Here is a 16,969-nt window from a genome sequence, read left to right on the forward strand (position 1 = left end):
TGAACCTCACTTTTTCTTCATTGGAAACCTGGGTTTCTTTTTTTGGAGATAAAAACGCTACACCACTGGAAGAATCATCTGAATCTGATAATTTTGTTGCTGAAGAATTCATAACCATCGATAGCACTTTTTTTACCCCCCTCAAAATACATACAATCCAGTATGCAACATTCAATTCTTTGTGTGCAGCCCGTTCAAACCGTGCATCATCGCAGGATGAGCACACGTTAAACACCAGAAATACCACTAACTCAGTGCACCATAAATAATCACCACAAGCCTTTATTAACGCAAAATTCTGTAGTAAAAAAAATGATCCCCAGTGCGGCCTATCAGGACCACGCATCATCGCAGGTTACGCATACGCTCAGTCCCAAAGGTACTACTAACTCAGTGCACCATAGTTCATCACCACATGGCCATATTCAGGCAGAATTGAACTGATTCCTAATTCATTATGTATAAAGTGCAGTACCAAATAAAGTAACCTTCACAAAATTGCCACTTGCCCTTACTAAGCCAGAATTCACAAGACAAAAAACATTACTACTAGTACGTCCTGCCCAGTCCACACATCATCGCAGGCTTCACAGAACCTTGTTATTTTAGGTACCACTAACTCAGTGGAAACTAAAATAAGTATAACACCTATCAAACCAAGACAATATCCCTTTAGTATGCTTCTTTCAAATTTTTTTTACATTTCAGTTATAGATTTAGTTGAATAATCAAATGCACGCTGCATACATGTTCGATGTTCCACTTCCACAATGATTGCTGATTATGCACTCCACCCTCAGATGTACACTGCGGACAGCAGGGTTTACAACTTCAATTCACCTTTGAAACTACACTATAGACAGTACGAAATTCAACCTTGATTTATTTAATGCAGAGACAATTATAATGTATGTATTCAGATTTTGTTACAACAAGTGAAAAAATGCATTGTTATATTACTGTTCTGACTACTAGCGTCCATATACACTGTGCACAGTAGGGTTCAGAACTTGAATTTACCTTTTCTTCTACTCCACTGACAGATTTAAATTCAGCCTCAATTAATTTAAAGCAGAGAAAAAATAGTGCTGTTGCACTGCTAGTATGCGCAAGATCCTTCAATCGTTGCATTCTGCGAACTATGATAACAAAGAATGTAGAAAATTGCGGCAAAATGTACCCCCACCACCGGCCTCTGTGACATCACCTTCAACATCGCCACCATACATACGTCCCCATTTTGAGAAAGCTAGATTGCACTACGTGAAATGCAATCGTTTAATTTATTATGAGGAACAATCAGTAGACCTAGTTTACAGAGCAATTGTTAACCAATAATGCTATTTTCCCCCCAAAGTTCATATAGTCCAGTATGCAACAGTGAATGGTTTGAGTGAAGCCCGCTCAGACCACGCATCATCGCAGGGTGAGCACACGATAAACACCACACGTACCACTAACTCAGTACACCGTAAATAATAGCCACGTGCCCTTGTTAAGGCAAAATGCAATAGTCAAAACATATTTTTACCAGTGCGGTCTGCCTGAACCATGCATCATCACAGGCTCCACACAAACCGCACCTACTTCAGTGCGCCACAACTCATGAACCCTTTACGATAGAATGTTCTGTACATTATTTCACATACAATATTCCTACCTTTGTACAACAGAAGTCAGAAACCGTTATGATTAAATATCTGTATATGATATTCTGATTACTATTCTACTTGTTACCAACAACAACGTAATAAAATGGGGTCGAGCACTCGTGCCCGTACCCACTTCAACTATCTGTCTCTCTGTATTTATTGTGTTTGTAAAATGCTGCTCCTCCGCCATACCAGTTTATATTGTGCTTTAAATAGCGTATGCAACCAACTTACCTGTGATAGTCAGTGTGGGCTATTACTCTTTTTTTTTTAAAACGTATATTTATATAGCGCAAAATCAACCCAAAACTATACCAGCTATTTACATGAGCACCATATTTACAATACATTTTCAGGCATGCGTACATTAAGTCATTACTCTACAATAACAGGATGTGCATGCAACTCCGAGACTCGAACACTGATTTTCAGCTTCAAGTTGTACAGTGTACCTGAATGACCACATACGTATATATATATAAGCTGCCCTTCATGTGCCAAAAACTACAATTTAAACCTTTCACAGCCCTTTATTACTACAGCTACAACACTCCACTGAATGTACAACAAACATTAATAATCGCAGAAATGTGTCATGTCCACCATCTTTTATGTGTGCAACTATGAACGAATATAGAGTCAGTGATACCCCATACCTTCCATGTTGGCCAAGTTGTGGAACTTTACAGATATAATGACACATTTGCTTTTAAGACCCGGGTTACATCAGCACTCCAAAACAATGCCTGAATAACTTAATTTCTCATATAGCACATGGCGGGACCACGCTCATAACTCCGGAGTCATGGTTCAGAGCCTCACGGAGCACTGGCATATATCAGGCCAGCCCACTGCACTTATGCTTCCAGGAAAACAATACAACGCTGCATGGCCCAGATTTCCATTATAGTGATTTCTTAGTTCACGGTCTAGTTGTCAGAATGGCACACACACTCCCTCATGGCTGGTATACACCCACACCATACCCATCCAGTACATGCGTCACTACCCACATGACCCTACCGATAAAAAAGACGCGGCGCACGTGCTCTACGCCATTTTAGAGTTGCTCCGATCGCAAGCGCTGTGATGGCCCATCCTGGTGGTTCGGACGACTCATGTAGGCCCGAACCACTAAACAGTTGGCCCACCGCTACGTGCATGGCATCTTTGGTCACTGAGTTAGTGGTACCGGAAGTACTGAGCGGGTGAAGAACCTGCGATGATGATGATGGGAGCACGAGTCGGTTGTTAGCCATAACGATATCAAGACTCGACACCATATGTGAGACTTCTTAGTGGCAGATCAGGACTACATGATGTAGAAGGTGTCCTGTCCACAAAAAGGTGAGCAGTGAGGCCTGGGTGCGCATCGGAGGGAGTCGATGGGGTGCAGCAGACTGGATACAAAAAACCGACGCAGCGATTTAGACGAACGCAGTCCTATATACTGTATCAAATAACATGTATATATTTTTTTTCCAATAGCAGGAAAGTTTTTATAATCGCTCAAACGCCCGGAATATAAACTATACAAATAGTTCTTTTAAATATGAGAGGGAACGTGTGCGAAAGGGCGATGTTATTAACTCCACATTAGGAAAGTAACAATTACCAATCATAACATCTTTCTTTTACTATCTTTTAGATGTAGAGCTTCAGGGTGCATTATGTCCCAGCACGTGGTGAAAAACACACTGGTGACAGAAAGTTGAGCTGCGAATATTCTTTGCAGTCACTCTCTCACTTCCTCTCTCCTTTGATAAAAAAATTACACACAATGTAAACTTCCTTTTTTTCCTGCAAGTTGTGTTTCACAAATTGGCGTCCCCCCAACACCTCTAAAACTCAACGTACGAGGATTCTGCGATGATGCGTGGCCATCGTAACAACTTCTGAGAAAGCTGCTTTGACACGTAGAGCACCCTCTTTGAATCAGGCCAATGGCACAAGGTGAGCAAAAAAGCTTGTTTCAGAAAAAACCACAAGTCATCAGTAAAAGGAGACAGTGGGTTGTGTGCAGCAGCTTCACTGCATAGGAATGCACAATTACCTCCGAGCAGTGAGAATAGATAGGTTACAACAGTCTGAGGGACAGATTTACAAGCCCCTTGCACCACTTTTGTGTCACTTATAACATGGGAAAAGTGGCGCAAGGAGCTTCTAAATCTGCCTCTGACTTCCCAAGAAAAACACTCACCTCCGGACTCTGCGAGTCAATGGGGTGCAACAGTCTAGATATCCATTATTGAGAACTCGCTGCTATGCAATGGGAATGCATGGGATATAGTACTTTGGAAAAAAACAGCGCACAGACACCTCCTTACAGTGGAACTTTTTGTAATATAATATCCTGAGTGTACAAAAAAATAAACCAAAAATATACGTGTGCATTTGTATGTACTATGCTATTACTAACTCTATATACTATCTTTCCGATCACTAAACTGGAGGGTGCACTATGAAGTAGCACGTCTTTTGACACACAACTGAGGCAAAAGGTGAGCTAAGAGTATTTTCTCCAGTATTAACTGCTCCATCTATAATTTTCTCTCTCTCACACTTTTAATGTTGTTTTTCTCTCTTTCTCTTGCTCACTTTCTCTCACATCGTGTCTCTCTCTCTATTAAAGATCTGGACGCTGCTGTCCACTCTGACATGTAGAACCAAAGCTGAGTTCAAGCTGTGAACTCTCTTGGTCACAGTGTTTATACAAGGTAAGCAGAGCGGCCTACATATACAATCACCCCGATTAAATGCATTAGAATTAAAAGACCTTATTTACAAACCCCACTTTTGCGTCACTTTCAACATGAGAAAAGTAACACAAAAGTGGCGCAATAGTCTTTTAAATAAGCACTAAATAGTATTGTCCTGCATAATGACTTGATCTCTCACCTAATTCTGTCCCATCTCTTAATCATTTTAAAGACCTGTTAATCTATAGTGTAAATCTGACACAGTAGGCACTTCCACACAGACACCGCTTGAACACGGGCCTAGAAGACAAGTGAAATGTATCAGGCACACTGCACACGTAAAAATAAAGAAATATCGTCAAGTGTTACTTTGACTTGTAAAGTTTGACCTCATTTAGTCACATCGATCTAATTTTAAACACTAATTTTCTTTTTTGTTTTGCAGATTACCTACTTTACTTCTATTGGAGTCCATATCACATTTTGTTTATTATATTGTTTTGTTAAAGTTATGTTTCTAATTATTTATTGTATTGCTATCTTTAAGTTACGTTTCCAGTTATTTTTCGTTTTAATAAAAGTTAATTAAAAAAAAAAGTATATACGTCTTTTTTTGGGGGGTAGCGGTCCCCAATACAAATTATATTTATAATTTGAAGTATAATTCTGAGGCTAACTCTTTATCAGCTCTTTACCAGAGGCTATAGCTACAACTAACGTTTCCTATGGAAAAGTTTTAAAACTCCAGCACAGTAACTTTTTCCATTAGCAACATAGTATGGTGAACTTCTAACCTCTGTGCTCACATAAGTGGTTCATGAACTGTTACTATGGTAATAGGCAGAAACCCGTTTGGGGGTAGGGTTGAAAGGTACTGGCTGTACAAAAAACATTATATTAACCCTGGATCCTCTATAAGACAAAAAGGAAAGCAAAGTAAAACAAAACATTGTGTACCAGATTTACAACCCCCTTGCACCACTTTCGCGTCCAAGGCCCCCCCTACAAAAAGAAGTGTGTGGCCTCGAAGATGCCCCTCATGCCCCGGTAACCACCACCCCCAGGGATTTGTGTATTGTGGGAGGCAGGCTGCGTGGCTCTGCGCCTGGTACCCTCGAGGGCCCTGGGGACCCCTACACCCGAGGGCCGGCTCCTGCAGCGTCCCAGGGTGCCTACCACGGGGACACTGCTGTTTGCTTTGAAAGGGCGGGACTCTCACAACTCCTGTTCTCCCATAGCAAACTTAGTTTGCATTTTGAAAGACAGAGCAGTGAAATCTGTTCTCACTTTCAAAATCCAAAGCAGATTGCTTTTCCAGCCGGCGCTCCCTGGCGCATACTGGAGGTACCTGGTGGGCTAGTTGGCCCCCAGGGGACCGCAGGATTGAAGAGGAATTAATTCCCCAACTTAAAACGCGCCAGAGGGCATGTTTGCACACATATCACCTCAGGACCCGCCCCCTTCCTTCACCATTATACAAATATTCCTCTAAAACCAGCCGAACTACGAATTCCGATTTACTTACCTGTTATCAGGAGAGAACCCATTGCTGCATCTTTAGCCCAGCACTGACCCTGAAAAGTAATTCTAAGCGTACTTGCCAGTAACTTGTATTTCCTTCCATGGGAATGCTTTGTGTGGTTTTCACCAGAAAAGTTTCTAAGTGTCCATTTTTGAAATGTAAAAACATTCCTCTAACATCAGCCGAACTACGAATTCTGATATACTCACCTGTTATCAGGAGACTTAAACACATACTTTCAACTGTTTACAGGAGATGTAGCAGTGCTGGATCCAGGATCCACCACTGAGTAAGAAAAGGTAACGATAACACTACTTACTTGCTAAGTGAATTTGCTTCCATAGGGTAACATTGACTGGTTTCACTTGGAAATTCCTCTAAGTGTGGATTTTTGGAACTTTAAAATATTCACCTAAAATCATCCGAACAACGAATTCCGATTTACTTACCTGTTATCAGGAGAGAACGCAGTGCTGCATTGTTTAGCCTTAAACACAATAGAGCCACCCAATCATCCCCTAGGGACTGGGTATAATCAATCACAAAATGTCATTGTCCATCGGGGAAACATTTCAGATTAATTAAAATTTACAGAGATGTCACATTCCTGATCATTAATCCAATCATACAGGGAAATGTATGCACATATACCAGAATATATCAAAAACGTATATCTTTTATTCAAATCAACTATTTGTATATAATTTGTTGATTGGCAACGAACATACTACTGAAGTTCTTAACTGAATTGACAGTAGTAAAAAGAATACCGTTTGCTGGGATTATGGATAATCGAAACACCATATTCAGTTGAAATTCAACAAAACAATTCATCAAATTAGCGAACTGTAGAATTAACATTTAAGCAAAACGATGTTAGGCGTCGACGTTTCGGTCCCCCGTTGGTCTAAAAGATCCTCAGGACCATCATCAGGACGATATTGTTGCACATCTCAATCTAACATGAAAAGAATATATACTTAACATCCCTGTATAGATAAGAGGTATCGTCTGCTCAACACATAAAGACAATAATAATGGTGGAACATACATCATGGTGACAGCCAAAACTCATTTTACCAAAATGCATGCCACATGCACTTGTGCCCAATCTGAGTTACACTACAACAACTAAAACTAAAAGGACAACCGAAAAATTAAAACACTCACTTCTCAAATTACTTCCAAAGGAAGTGAAAAGGATATATCCTATTGAAGGGGTCAATCCAATTAATCTGATAGAAAAAGCACAGAAAGCGTCCATATGTCTGTTCTCTTTACCACAATTCTCAAAATTTATGAAACACGACAAAAGTCAGTCTTCTTAGACACTATACCATTTGATCACCTAGAACATGTTCAAACCAAAAAATCTCATTAGCTCCGTGTTCCAACTAGGAAATGAAACCCTTAAGTGACATGATAAAAACCACAAGTGTCCAAGTCAAAAAGTGCTCACAAAATAAATCGTCTCAAAAGCGTATAATCGCCTAAGATAGAACATAGATTGTCTACATGAATACATGCTTCAAAAGCCGAAAAGCACACAAAGGTCTATAAAAAGCCCAACAGAAGATTACGGGCAAACTTAATTTTTACTGGAACGTGCTTCGCTAAGTCCGTATACGCCCGACTCACAAGACCGAGTGCGGCGCGTAGCAGACAGTTATTCAAAAATGCTGAAAGCGCCCTGACGTCATACCGCGTTACTATACGGAGGCCATCTTAGAATGACTGATTGATATATGTAATTAATAGCGCAGAGCACACAAATTCTCGAAAAAACAAAAACAAAATCCTCGAGCTCTAAGTCATAACAATTATTAGTACCCAATAGGTATAGAGAGTAATGATTAATAAAAAGAGATACTGCCCAGTTGGAAAAAACTTTTAACCAGTCTAATGGATGAAAATTCTGTCAGAGCCTGGACAGAACTCGCTGAGAACACGATGACGTCATACCGTGTTATTTTACAGTGGCCATCTTAGAATGACCGATCGGTCAAGATCGGTCATTGTCAAGAGAAGTCAGAACAATTAATTGCCACATTAACTGAAGGGCCACAAGACATAAAACTAATGACCAGATAGGAAAAACCACATTTGATAAATCAACCAACCTTAGGGTCAAATGCATAATGATTCAGTCTGAGCTTTGATAGAAATGATATGTCAGCTCATTTATAATTATGAGAAGCTGAAAAAATGTTAGAAAATTCACCTGAGGGCATCAAGGTGCCTATTAAGGAAGCCACTCAGTGTTGCGGTGCTACCCCAACCTGTGTCATAAGTCCACACCTGGCGGCCTATGGACTTTGAAGCCACCCAAGGCTGGGTTACAGACCCCAAATATGGGTTGATTACAAAAGAGTCCAATTCTTGTAGGTGTCTATATCTCGGCTAGCTATATTCAAAAGCCCAAGCATGAGAGTCGTATAATACAATCCAGAAAAAAGAGTATCTACAGTGTTGCTAAAGTGTGCCACTCAATCATCGAGTTCAATCCTTTTTCAACTGTGTTACAGGACCAAATCCATTTATTTTCTTTCTGTGTGAGCAGCCGATCGACTTTCTGTCGCCTCTTTGAATTCTTGACAACTTCAAGTACAAACCATTTAATCTCTTATGGCATATGTGACTTTTGTTGGTAATGTTCAACAAGAGGAGCAGTAATAACATTGCATCGTATACGTGGTAGATGTTGTAGAATACGTTTTTTAACTTCTTGTGTGGTTTTTCAATATATTTTAAACACCACGGACACTGTATGCAATTTATTACATTTTTAGTTTAACAATTTGAATGCTGACGCAAAATCACTTCTCTGCCATTTAGGTTACAACTTTTTACTGTGTTGGTAGTGGCACAGGCTGCACAACTCCCACAGGGGTAGTGTTCTATAACTGGTGATAAGCCCCACATGTTGTGTATCGTGGATGGTACTTGTTCATTGTAGGCCCTCACTAGATGATCTTGCAAGTTCCTGGCCCTTTTAAAGCCAAAACACAGTAATTCCAACTGGGGTTCGACCTTCCTAATGAGGTGCCAGTTCTATTTGATTATCTTCTTTATTTGATTGGACTCAGTCCCAAAGGTCATTACACAAGTTATAGGTTGTGTCTTATTAGTATCCCTTAGTTGTTGTCCATCTTTGTGCAATAGTGCCTGCCGATTGTAATACTGTGGAAAAGTAAATTTTGCCATGTTCTGTGTCCCTACGCCTCCTCCATCATATATTATGTGTGCATGATTAATATGCATATGTATTCCCCATGTTTGATTAAAGACGCAATTATAGTTGTGTCCACCTCTAGTATGCCAGTTTCCAGTCCTCGTGAATACTACGAATATCAGGCCTGTGTAAAGCTACGTTGCCACGTTTCCCAGTGTGCACGTTATTTCATTATAAAGTCCCCGTTTCTAGGCCTCAAAAGGGCCTGGACATCAGATTCAGCTCCTGTCTCCTGAGCCCTCGCTGAGGAGCCATCCAGCCCCCACCTGTATCCTCGACCCTTCACTTACTTCCTGCCTTGCAGTGCCCGGTCCAGCCTGGCTCTGCCTCTGAGTCTGCCAAGACTATGTTATGGTTACAGTTATCAGTTCAGTCCTCCTTCTCTGCATTCCTAAGCTACTGAACTGCATCAATCGTTTCCGTCATTGTCTAGCCTTCACGTCTCCATGTAAGAGAAATACTGTATTTAATGGTCATTTCATATTCCTCATCACGCACTACATGTAGAATAATGCATGTTTCAGTCTTAGAGTCTGTTAGCCTTTCCCCTCCTGACTTCTAGTTTATATCAACATGTTCTCTAAACATCAGATACTAGATACTGCTTAGGTACATGTCGCTCCGACCCTCCAGACTTCAGTCTCTGCTCCTAGCACAGAGTTCATAGCCCCAGCTTCTCCTTGTAACACGTCATTGCCAGTTTGCGCGCACCACCAGGTTAGAGGTCCCGGCTCCTTAGGTAGCCCCCTCCAATGTTTCCGCCCATTCATGACATATTCTGTTACGTTTGCATCACATGTCTATGTATACGCCCTGTTACACCCAGTTACACCTACTTTCACCCTTATCTTTCGCGACTGCTACGCGTCACGCCTCTTGCTCCACCCACTGCTACGCCTATTGCAATGTAATGCTATGTGTTTGCGCTATGTATATATGCTCATGTACTGTTATTAAAAGGTTATCCCTTGTCCAGATCCTGCCCCCGGCAGCGCTGCCATCCTATTCCCGTGCAGGTTGTCCTGTTCCTGTCCTTATGCTGTATTAAAACCTGCAAAACTCCTACTACCTCGAATCTTGACTCTTATTTATTGAGCTATCTGTTATTCATTTATACATTCAAAAATAGGGTATTATTTATTTATTTACCACATAATGGCGCCCGAACAGGGACTTGCCCTTTCCCCACGCGCCGGTGAAGCCACGCCGGCCCCCTGACCCTCTGCAGCCGTGACGGAACCATACCGTGCACATGCAGATATTTCTGCTTCAAGTATCCCTCAGGCCCACGGAGGAAACGGAGGAGGCGGTCCAGCATCCAGACGAGGCGGTGGAGGAATGCGGCGAGTCCCGACCAGAGCCCAAGCCAAGAGTCCAAGGTCCGAGGTATCCGGAGGTCCACCCGTAACTGAAGTCCGAAGTCCGTCGTCGTCGAAGCAGTCCAGTCCAGTCCGAGGCCTTCCGTTCTTGCTGCCCGGTGAGTACCATTACTGGGGTAGTATCTAGACAGGGTCAATCTAATTGACTCTGGTCCGTGGGTTGGTGGTACCCAGACACACAAACGAAGTGTCCACTTCGGTGGATACGGGTCCTGACGTGTCTCTTTATGAGACCGGTAAGTTTCGTACTGTTTCAGCAGTGCATCTAGTTTCTGTTCTAGTCAGTTCAGTTCTCGAGAAAAATTCATGCATTCTGTTTTCCTGTAGTCCGTATTCCAGGTGGTATTCTGTTCGAACTGTTATTTATAATGTTCTTCATGTATCTTGATGTTGTGGTATGAGTGAGAAGTGATTCTCGTGTTTATTGTGTATTGTATTGTGTCTAGATTATAGTTCAGTCATGCCGCTCTTTTCGAAATTACGTCAGTTAAAAACCAGAAAAGGTCTGCTGGAAGCAGCAGTTCCTGTCCCGCCTAGGGACAGTCCAGGTCACTTTATGTATCAGAAGCATGGCATAAGCGCCATATTATATCTAGATTTATGGGTAGAGTATACCAAGGAGCTAGAAGAAAAGTATAGATGGCCCGTATCAGGTACGTGGGATGCCGAGTGCATCATGAGAGTAGAAGAGGCATTATGGAAAAAGAAAGCCAGACAATCACAGAAAGATGCCATCGAGCTATGGCGTAAAGAAGCTCATAAAAGAACCGAAAAAGAAATCAGAAAGTCAGAATTAAGTAGAGAATCTTCAGAACGAGCACAAGAAAAAGAATTAATCGAGATAGGTGAACAAGTCAAAGCCGAACAGTCAGACAGACAGAGGAATGCCCTCATTAAGGGTATGTATCCTCTTCTTGCCGAGGGCTTGCCAAAAGCGACCCCGGAGGCATCTAGCAACTTTCCGCCACCATTAGTTCCGATCAAGTTACGTCACAAACAGACCGCAGCTGATATTTTCATCTCGTCCTATTTGGACGACACAGTCCCGGAATATGCAAATCCTGTTCCTGCTCCGCCAGTCCCTGTAAATCAGGTAATTCCTGCTCCTCCAGACACCGGGGTACCCTTTGCAGTCCCCCCGGTTCAGCCCGCCATACAAGTCCAGCCCGCATTCCAATTTCCCACCCTGCCAGGACGAAAAGCATCAGTTGATGATTCTAGTCTAGGGGCCGCAGGAGGAGGTCCTCCTCGAACCCCGCCGCCACATAAGCGTTTAGATGCAGCCGCATTACATATGCAAGCGTCACAACGTACGCCTAGACTGTCCGTTGCAGAAATAAGAAAATCCCTTGCCGAATGCTGTTATGACCCAGTCCCAGGCGAAGATGATATGGTTTTATATTCATTACGCGTAAGAAATGTGGCCGAGTATCTAGTCACCCTACCAGATATGAAGGAAGATCTAGACAGAATATATCGTTTCATCCGTACGGGGGAAGATCCAGAAAGTATTAGTGACGTCATGTCCCACAGGAAAGCTGAGACCCAGCTCATGGTATTAAAGTTCCTGATCAATTGCCTAATAAGAGAACAAGATTACCCGTCCAAAAATCCGGCCGAAATGAAAGCCCTGATGAAGTGGAGTAATAGTATAGCCGAGGGTAAGCATAAGACTATCAGTGCTATGGAGAGTATGTACAAGAAAATCCGTAGAGAAATAATGAAGATACACGAACAACGTAAAGCAGCACAAGTAAGCGAGAAAGAAAGTAACTCTGATCCTGAAGAGGTAGAGGACGAGAATTCCGCCAGAATAGCGTATGTAGGAAAATCTAGATTTCCAAATCGCCATTCACGTCTAGAACCCAAGTCTACTTTCCATCATCCAACACCAGAACAAGGTTCTCTAGAACAAGTGTTTCAAGCTACCGATCACATTCTGAAATCACGAATCGGTTACAGCGAGTTAAGTACTATGCATGAACAAGAACTAGCCCGATCGGCAGTCCGATGGGTTACTGATTCTACCACTTTTCCAGACGAAATAGTGGCACAGATGTTCCTGAAATTGCCCCCAGCCGAGCAGCGACTGGTGGGTATGTATATGATCCAGCACCTCATTACTCTGTATGAGGGTCAGCACTCCGATCCAGGTCCGCTACATGATATCCTGAACGAGTTACTCCAGTATAGATGGAGAGGTCTAGGTACCGATTTAATTAGTGTCATTCTAGAACAACGCCACAAATATAGAACGTTTCTGAACCCGCATTTTGTTCATGTCTCACCCCCAGAAAGTAAACCATTTTACATAGACAGACAGAATCCGTTACGAGAAGTCCACCCGGTTAGAGGAACGGGTGGCGAAATGCAACGAGTGTTTGTATACACTCCGATCACGAAGATGGAACTTCTAGAGATGAAGAAATTAATTCCCTGTCATGACAAAGATCCAGCAGGGTTCCATAGAGAATTAAAAGACATGCTCCGTATGGGAGAATACACGTACCCAGATATAATTAAAATGTTAAAAGTTCTGTTGCCCGCAGGGGTGTATGAAAAGCTCAAGGAAAAAGACTGGGAGGTGGGAGAGAAAAAGATCGATTGGGCAGTCCTAGAAGCTGAAGATAAGATACGAGTACCAGGTACCGGTCTCGGAGATAAATGTAAAGAATTACCTGAATTATTGATTCAAGTTTTACCCAGATTATTAACAACTAAAAAGGAAGACTGGGATGCAATCTCAGCCTGTAAACAGAAACAAGACGAAGATATTAGTGATTTTTATTCTAGATTTGAGAAGTGTTTTAGCATTAACAGTGGTCTCAAGACGAGTAGTGAGTCATACCCTCACCTTTTTGTCACTAAATTAGTCGAGAATTCAAGTCCACCAATTAAAAATCGAGTTCTGAAAGTCGAAAGTACCTGGCAAGCTAATACCCCGTCCCAAATGTTGCAAATGCTCCAATACCACCAGAATAGAATCAGGGAAGAACAAGAACACGAGAGAAAACGTATGAAAGATACGAAAATGAAAGTACTAGTTGCACAATCTGTTCCTCAAGACAGTCAGAAGAGGGGTCCGAATCAAGCCAGTCATCCTGCAGCTCCCGTTAAAGGGAACTGCAATTATTGTAAACAGCCAGGTCATTTTATAAACGAGTGTGCAGTTCTGAAACACAACATAGCTACCGGTAAGACTAAAGAAAGACCACGTCCGCCTAGACAGGAACAAGTTTCACAGACTCCTCAGCCACAGAATGCACCACAGACAGGTACAGCACCGCAGCCTATTGCTGCAACACAGCATGTTACATCGCAGATGTACCAGTATGCACAGTCTGAGTATCCAGAGTACCAGCAGTATTCATGAAACAGCCTAGAGAGGGAGGTAGGCTTGCCTCTCATCGAGATACCTGTAGATCAAGAAGGTCCCTATGTTCATAGTCAAGTATTAGGGAAAGACAGAAAGTTTTTGATTGATACAGGGGCAAGTAGGACCACAATTAGTCACGCCGAAGTTCCAGGGGCTCCGCTCTCAGGCTCAAGCAATGTTTCCCTTGGATTTTCAGGAAAACCTATCGTAAATGAGATTTCAAAGCCAGTTACTCTAGAAGTAGGTCCATTGTCCCGCACTACTGATCTATTACTTACTAAGTCATGTCCGGAAAATCTACTAGGCATTAAGACACTGAAAGAATTAGGTGCAGTTATATGCTGTTCCCCAGAGGGAATACGATTGTTCCTACGTGACTTTAAGGGTCACTATGTATTACGAGATTTTGATCCGAGATTGTCTAATGTCCCGCAGCATTTATGGGCGCAAGGTCCAACTGATGTAGGATACATGCAAATCACACCCCATCGTGTGACTCTCAAGCCAGGTGTAGTGTTACCACGAATCAGACAGTATAGATTGCCACCGGAGGCTGTAGCAGCCTTATCCAAAATCATTGACGAGCTCATGGCTCAAGGAGTAGTTGTAGAAACTGACTCCAATGTATGCAATTCTCCGATCATTCCAGTCATGAAACGTACTGATCCAAATGCACCCCCGGTATATCGATTAGTGATTGACCTACGAGAACTTAATAAATGTATTATTCCTCAGTATCCAGTTGTCCCAGATATCTCGTCCCTATTAACAGCTATTGATTCCGAAGCCACATTCTTTACTGTAATCGACCTTAAGAATGCATTTTTTAGTGTTCCCATTCATCCAGACAGCCAGTTTCTTTTCGGATTTTGTTTAAATGGAAGGAGCTATATGTTCACACGAGCTCCTCAAGGTTTCACAGAAAGTCCTAGTATTTACAGTCAAGCACTTAAGAGACAACTAGACAACATTCACATGCCAACTGACACTGCCCTGCTCCAGTATGTCGATGATCTACTGATCACAGCCCGTTCTGAACGTGCTTGCGAGCAAGCATCCCTTACAGTCTTGTATTTCCTAGCCGAGATGGGGCACAAGGTGTCCCCTTCTAAGCTTCAATTCTGTGTCTAGCAAGTGGTATACTTAGGACACTTACTGTCCAAGAGGGGTAGGCAGTTGACACCTGACCGTATCCAGTTAATAGCGAGTCTTCCTCAGCCCAAGACCCAGAAGGAGGTACGTGCTTTTATCGGCCTTACTTCTTATTGCAGACAATGGATTCCGCAGTATGCATTTCTAGCCAAACCACTGATACAGTTAACAACACAGGAGGCAGCCGTATCGACTGTCCTCCCTTGGACATCTGAACATACACTTAGTTTCAATGAGTTAAAGAAAGCCCTATGCCAAGCTCCAGTTCTAGCTACACCGAACTACAGTAAGCCTTTTACACTTTTTGTCACAGAACGCGAAGGTACAGCATTATCTGTTCTTACACAAGATCAAGCAGGACAATACAAGCCATGTGCTTATTTTTCGAGCACATTAGATCCTGTAGCCCAGGCTCTGCCTGCGTGCCTCAAGTCAGTTGCAGCCACAGCACTAGCTATCAGACAAAGTGACTCCATAGTCTTAGGACATTCCTTGACAGTACAAGTTCCACACTCTGTGGAAGTTCTTTTAAACCGAACACAAACTCAGCACTTGACAATTGCACGTTTAACTGGTTATGAATTGACACTGTTTCAGCCACACATAGAAATCAGACGCTGCAACGTCCTTAATCCTGCTACACTGTTACCATCAGTTAATTCAAATTCTACCGCACACGACTGTGTGGAAGTAGTTAACATTACGACTAAACCAAGACAAGATCTGACAGATATTCCGTTACCAGATCCCGACCTGACACTTTATGTGGATGGTTCATGCATGAGAACTAGTACAGGAGAACTAGTCGCCGCGTATGCAGTGACTACTGACACTGAAGTTATAGAGACACACCGCATTGACACTCTGTCCGCTCAAGCAGCAGAGCTGGTTGCTCTGACACAAGCCTGCATATACGCCAAGAACCAGAAAGTTAATGTTTACACGGATTCACGCTACGCATTTGGAGTCGTCCACGACTTCGGAGTGCTCTGGCAGGAGAGAGGTTTCATGACTTCTCATGGAACCAAGATTCAGCATGGTCTCCTTATTCAAGCTCTGTTAGATGCAATACATTTACCGACATCCATTGCTATCATGAAATGCAAAGCACATACGAAAGTTACTGACATTATTTCCCAAGGTAATGATCTAGCAGATCGCACAGCCAAGCTTACAGCACAGACTCCAGACATTCAAGTTAATCCGACACAGACACATACTCCAGATCCGACTACATGTATGACAGTTAAGGACCCTACACAAGATGTCATAGACATACAGTTACATGCTACTCCTGAAGAAATTAAGAAATGGTCCGAACAAGGAGGGGTCCAGACAGATCAAGGATGGTTAACGAAGGGTAGAGCCACATGGTTTCTCCCCGACTCTATGGTTCAAGTCATTATTAATACCGCACATAGTCCAGCACATTTAGGAGAAAAAGCTATGTTAGACAGTATCCAGAACATTTGGTTCAATAAACATTTACGAGCTGCAGCCAAGCAGAAAGTCCGTACCTGTATGATATGTTGTCAGTTTAATCCAGGTAAAAGTGTCCCGGTGGAACAAGGTGGATTCCAGCCTCCTGACCACCCTTTTGAAGTCCTCCAGATGGATTATATTCAGATGGAGCGATGTCGAGGTTTCAAGTATGTCCTTGTAGTTGTATGCGCTTTGTCCAGGTGGACAGAAGCATATCCAGTCCCAGATTACACAGCCGCGACCACTGCCAAGCAGCTGGTTCGTGAGTTCTTCCCTCGTTATGGACTCCCTAGAGTCGTATATTCTGATAACGGCCAGCCATTCTCATCTGAGTTGATGAAGCACGTTTCCCTGTTGTTAGGGTACCAGTGGAAGTTTCATTGTGTACGCCATCCTGAAGCAGCTGGTCTCGTAGAGAGACATAATCAGACCCTGAAAATTCGTATCGCAAAAGTTTGTCAAGAGAAAGGTGTGG

This window comes from Lissotriton helveticus, chromosome 4_1 (assembly GCF_964261635.1).
Source record: "Lissotriton helveticus chromosome 4_1, aLisHel1.1, whole genome shotgun sequence".
NCBI classification, from domain to species: domain Eukaryota; kingdom Metazoa; phylum Chordata; class Amphibia; order Caudata; family Salamandridae; genus Lissotriton; species Lissotriton helveticus.